Source organism: Choloepus didactylus, chromosome 16, assembly GCF_015220235.1.
Source record: "Choloepus didactylus isolate mChoDid1 chromosome 16, mChoDid1.pri, whole genome shotgun sequence".
In the NCBI taxonomy this organism is placed as follows: domain Eukaryota; kingdom Metazoa; phylum Chordata; class Mammalia; order Pilosa; family Megalonychidae; genus Choloepus; species Choloepus didactylus.
Window position 1 is genome coordinate 83,027,274 of NC_051322.1, and position 5,846 is coordinate 83,033,119.

Here is a 5,846-nt window from a genome sequence, read left to right on the forward strand (position 1 = left end):
AGCTAACTTAAAGCTCATAATGAAATATCTCTGATGCATAGTTGTGTAAACATGAGCATAATTGGATCTCAAGGGAGGATAAAAATTGGCTTCAGTATACCCTATGGTACTTATACAAAAATTGGACTGGCTTTAATTATAAACAAAATAAAATACCATAGTATGTAGAAAACATGTATTTATATGATATGTAAAAAACATCATCTTAAAAAAGATGGCAGTCTCAAATAAGACTTGCCCACTAATTTTAGCATTAGTCACTAAATGTGGTCTGCAACTATTTTTGCTATGCAGCTCTATTGCTAATTTTTCTATTTCCCACATTAGTCCCTTTAGGTTTATTATTTGGAATTCTACTGTAAGGAAGATTTGTCTCACAAATCAGAACTTAAGCACCATCTGGTAACTTTGTGACTTGAAATATTCTACTGTCTCCCTGAGTTTAATAATTCTCTGACAACTCTAATAACTTTCCAGAAAATATGCTTTGTCAATAAAGTTTTTTCTCATAAATATTGCCCCTGGCCCATGATTGACTCTTTCTTAATCCTTAAAAAAATCCACTTGTACTTCCTAATGGGGAAAATTTTATTGACTCTAGTGTCACTCATGAGAACCTAAGGTGTACCAGGCAGGTCTTCTATGCATTGTCAATCATAAATCCACAATACAAATGGAAGTTTTGACAGCTGGCAGAATTTGAGATCTAAATAACACATATTTCTTGGATAAACAATCATTTTTCTTATAATTTCAATAATGTCTATTTTATTTTTAAGGATTTTCCTAGTTAAAAATTAGATTATAACAGTTATACTGTATCTAAAACATTATTTATTAATTTATTGAAATGTCATTGATTTCACTGTAAGACTTTGGATTCCAGGAATTCCATATCTTCTGTGTCTTATTTCTTCCCTAGATATGAAGAAGTCTGCATATTTATTTTGTTTAGATGGGCTCAATCCCAAAGTTCTCACACAGCAACCCGCTTTCCACAACTCAGGAGGGAGTGTGAGACTAACAAACGTATCCCAGTAGAGGTGAGAGTCAAAGAATACTTATTTCTAACTCTCCACAGATTTCAAAGGAAGATTAGTGAAAGTCCAAAAAACTAGCAAACCCCACACACACAAGTTACCATGACAGACACAATGTTGAAGAAACACAAATTCTCCATTAGAGGAGTGGAGGAACCATTGGACTCTGTTAGCAATATGGTGTGATTATTGTTATTACCGAGATAATAATGCCAACTAACAAGGTGGACTGATCACTTAAGATAAAATTAAATAAAACCATAAACTTCATCTACATAAGGAAAGTTCTCAAATTTCAGGAATGATTGGTTGAATAGCCACATCAAATATCGAGCTTGCTAATGAAAATTGACTAGTGATTAGGTTTATTTTTTTTCCGAATCAGAGAAAATGAAAAAAAGAAAAAAAGAAGAGGATATATTATTCAATGAAAAGGCCATAGGCTACATGAAAATTTACATATTATACTTTTTCAAAATTATTTATTGTGTACTTAATTTTGCAAGATTGTGTCTTATGTTACAAGAATATAATGCTGAACAAAGCATTTCCTTCCCTTGTGGAGCTTCTGTTTGAGTGGAAAGATGGATAATAAAGAAGCAAGTATATAAAGCACTGTCACATAATGAAGAAGCCTTATGACTATTTAGAGGAGGAGGACAGAGGCAATTGCTGGAGCACAGACCTTGAGTGTAGAACATGATTTACATATTTTAGAAATTGCAGAATGCTGCAGTGCAGTGATCTAGGAAGAGATTTTTAAGGGATGAGTTTGCAGTGAAAAAACAAGGAACTTTAACATGATGAATCATACAACTCTCATTCTAGAGTCTTGATCTATGACAAACCAGCTGAGTGAGCCTAGGTAAGATATTGAAACTGCAGTTTCCCACTGGCATTGAGTGCCATCATTGTGGTGATTAACAAAAGTCCAAAAAAAAAAAAAAAAAAAACTAGCAAACTCCACCCACATTCAGTTCTGCTGAGACCAATACACTGGGCAGCAATGATGTTTTCTCCATCATGTAAGACAAGTGTGAAAATCATTAAAATTCTTTCTACATCCTCTCTTCTACTGAAATGTCTTCATCTATCAGATCGGTATCAGTGAGAACAGAAGCAGCTAGTAAAACAAACGCTTGACTAATAAACTGCTCCCTATTAATCAATCAGGAAACCAAAAGATTATCTTCTGAACTCCCCAACATAGTGAGAAGTGTGACGCATTCCAGAAAAAGAGTTTTCTTTGATCAGTTAAACTAAAATTATGACAAAGCCTTTAGTTTGTACTTGTCTCATGTCTCCTTTATTTTATGACAAAATTCTGGATGGATGGCTCTTCTTGCAGAATAGGCAGCTTTAATAGATGCTTTAGTGATCAAGGAGGCCACGTAGACCTTTAGAATATTTTTATTTCTCTGAAATATAAAAAATTCTAATTAGGTATGGAGACCCATAGAGCTGCTAAAAATAAGAATTGTGTATTATTTTTTAGTGTAAATTCACTAGTGAATCAAAGTTAAAATATGATAATTGCATTGCTTCCTGCAGATGTTAAAAAAGGATACCCTTAATATACTACATTAAATTTGTTGTTCTGAGCAGCCAAGCTCAGTTCACTGGACATGACCTTTATTACATGTTTATTCATTATATTATGTACTATACCCTTGTTTGAGTTGAGATACGAGAGATAGAAAAATGATGAAGCAGTGTAGCCTAAGCTATGAATTGCAGGGATACTAACAGTAATTATTACAACTGTGAATTAGAACTTACAGTGAATGAGGCCACTGTGTGAATTTATGCATGATTCACTATATAGTTTCTGAATTGTTGTACAAAAAACTGCTTTTGGCATTTCATGAACTTCTGTAGAATGTCCTCTACTTATTATTCTTTATTTAATTATATAATCTGATTTTTTATTTTAAGCCAAAATGAAAGCAAATTTGGGGATCAAATGTAATTTTTGACTCCTTAAATATTTTTATTTCATTGGATTCATTGGTAACAATTATCTCTTTATTACATTCAGAGTAATATGGCTTGTCTAGTGATACTACCCTGCTCCTGAGTTGTTTGTTTGTTGTAAGATTTTTTGTAATTATAGATCTAGTTTTGCAATACCAGACCAAGTCATGACATTTTATAACAAGTCACAAGTAGACATGGGACATTTGGCCATATATACTGGATGCATTTGCCAGTTTCTTTTTGGTTTGTTTTTTTTTTTTTTTTTTTTTTTAAATCACAGTATATACATAGTAGAATTACTTAATATCTGAAACTTAGTCCATACATGCATAATACCATGATTATCACTCATACAATGCAATCAGGTTATGATTCATAAGCATTTGCTACATTTTCTGTTTCAGTGATAATATTCTGTTCCTACACCATAATAAAAGAAATGTAAGATTCTGTCACCTTCCTCAATATTTTTTAGCCTGTTGTTATGGTCAGAATGTATTTAACAGAAAACTAACAGGCAGATTTTAAAAATTTATAACCAATATATAAAACCTGCAAGTCCATCTGTCATTCCTCACACACTAAATTGGCAATACAAGTTCTTATTTGCCATCCAATCCAGAGTGACTAGGATACAAGCATATGCTCAGAGCTTTTACCAAATGCCTTATAAGTACGGTGTTGTTTGGTAACTGTTAAGAGGAGTTTGATACACATTTCTTAGAAAGATATTTGTAAGCATTTCACAATGTAACTCCTACCTTTATTTCCAAGAAAGTCCTAAGCCTGACACTAATTAGTAATGCCACCATTTTAAAAAACAAACAAACAAACACTAATAATAGTTTTAAAGTTAGAGAATGCTTAGGAGAATGATACAATGTAGAGGTTTGGGAATGATGGACAACTGGTTTCTTATTTCCTTCATTTCTATGTTGCTATCATTAGTTATGGAAACTCAATCTGTATTAAGATTTCAGATGGGAGTGTAACAATTTATTTAGGTTAAAATTATGGTGAATAATATTCTTTGAAAGGTAGTTTTTACTTCATAGTTGTTGCTCAATAAACATGCTAATTGAAACAAATAAAACAGCTGTAATATTATTTTTTAATAGAGTGAGTTGTAAGTATACAGGAGCTACTAGTAAACCCTAAAGAAAATATACGATGAAATAAATCCTCTTATTTTCTGTATATAACATTTATTCCCGGTGAAATTTACAGAGTTATAATTCAACTTGTATGAGTTGGGGTGTGTGTGTGTGTGTGTGTGTGTGTGTGTGTGTGTGTGTGTGTGTGTGTGTTTAGGATATCTTTGCTTTCCTTTCCATTTTCAAGGAGAGAAAGAGAGAGACAGAGACAGAGAGAGGGAGAGAGAGGAGGAGGAGGAAGAGGGGCAGAGGGAGAGGAGGACGAGGAGAAGGAAGGAAAGGAAAGAAATGTGCTTTCGACACTTGTCATTTCTGTATTAATCTATAGAAACCTAGTGTTACTTGTGTACTGAATAATTCAAGCATAAGAATCAGTCTAGGCTGCATGGTATGTGAATATATCTCAATAAAATAGAATTAAAAAAAAAACAGTCTCGGGTTCCTCTCGGAGAGGAGACGGTAAATGGCGGACTTCAATACCTACAACAATCTGACCTACAGCAGCTTCGGCGGCGGCAGAGAGCCCCACGGCATTGCTGGTGGCCATGGTTCCCGGAGCCAGAAGGAGCTGCCCACAGAGCCCCCTACACAGCCTATGCAGGAAATCTACCTTTTAACACAGTTCAGGGCGACATCGACGCTATCTTTAAGGATCTCAGCATAAGGAGTGTACGGTTAGTCATAGACAAAGGCACAGACAAATTTAAAGGATTCTGCTAGGTAGAATTTGATGAAGTGGATTCCCTTAAGGAAGCTTTGTCATACGATGGTGCACTGTTGGGTGATCGGTCACTGCATGTGGGCATCCCAGAAGGCAGAAAACAAGACAAAGGCGGCTTTGGATTCAGGAAAGTTTGACCAGACAACAGAGGATTCCGGGATGACTTCTTGGGAGGTAGGGGCGGGAGCCGCCTGGGTGACCGGCAAGCAGGCCCTCCAACGGGGAGTGGTTTTATAGACGGCCCGCCCCTTCGTGGATCCAACGTGGATTTCAGAGAACCAACAGAAGAGGATAGAGGCCACACTCCAGCTGAAACCTGGAACAGGGGCAATGCCCCTCAATCAAGTAGCCAAACCCAACTCCGCTATCTTTGGGGGAGCCGGGCCCAGAGAGGAAGTCATTCACAAAGAGCTAGAATGAGCTGGTGTTGGGAGGGCATGAGGTGTGTGTGGGGGGTGTTGTGGGGTGTGGGGGGATAGGGGAGTGTGGCAGTTGGGGAGGTGGGGGAGTGGGGGGTGGGGGGAGGGTGGGAGGTGGTGGGAGGGTGGGGTGGGTGGTGGTGGGAGGGTGGGGTGGGTGGGGTGGGGGGGTGGAGGCAGTTGGAGTAAGACTGCAGCCTGGTTAGCCCTGGATCCGGCGTCCTGCAGTTACCATTCCAGCACCTGTCCTTTGTCCTCCTTTCTCACAACGGAAACACAGAGCTCGTGAGTGAATGTCAGCTGTTAACAAGTGGTTTTTAGTACATTCTTGGCTTTGCTGTACCTATCTAGTGCCTGTTTTGTGCTTTTTTTTTCCTACCACCCCTTCCCCATTTTTCCTTCTGTCCTTCTTCCCTACTGCTCCTTATATTCCACATAGCACATGGATTCTGTGGAAGAACAAAGGCAGCCAGCACGTGGGCAGTCCTTTGAGTGGAGATGCTGCTTCATTTTTCTCCTTTGCTTTCTCTTTTTC

General features: G+C 37.3%; 1 pseudogene; it reads left to right on the forward strand.

Moving 5' to 3' along the window:
• The first annotated feature begins 4,634 nt into the window (after positions 1-4,634).
• LOC119511778 lies at positions 4,635-5,312 on the forward strand (annotated as a pseudogene).
• The last annotated feature ends 534 nt before the right edge of the window (positions 5,313-5,846 follow it).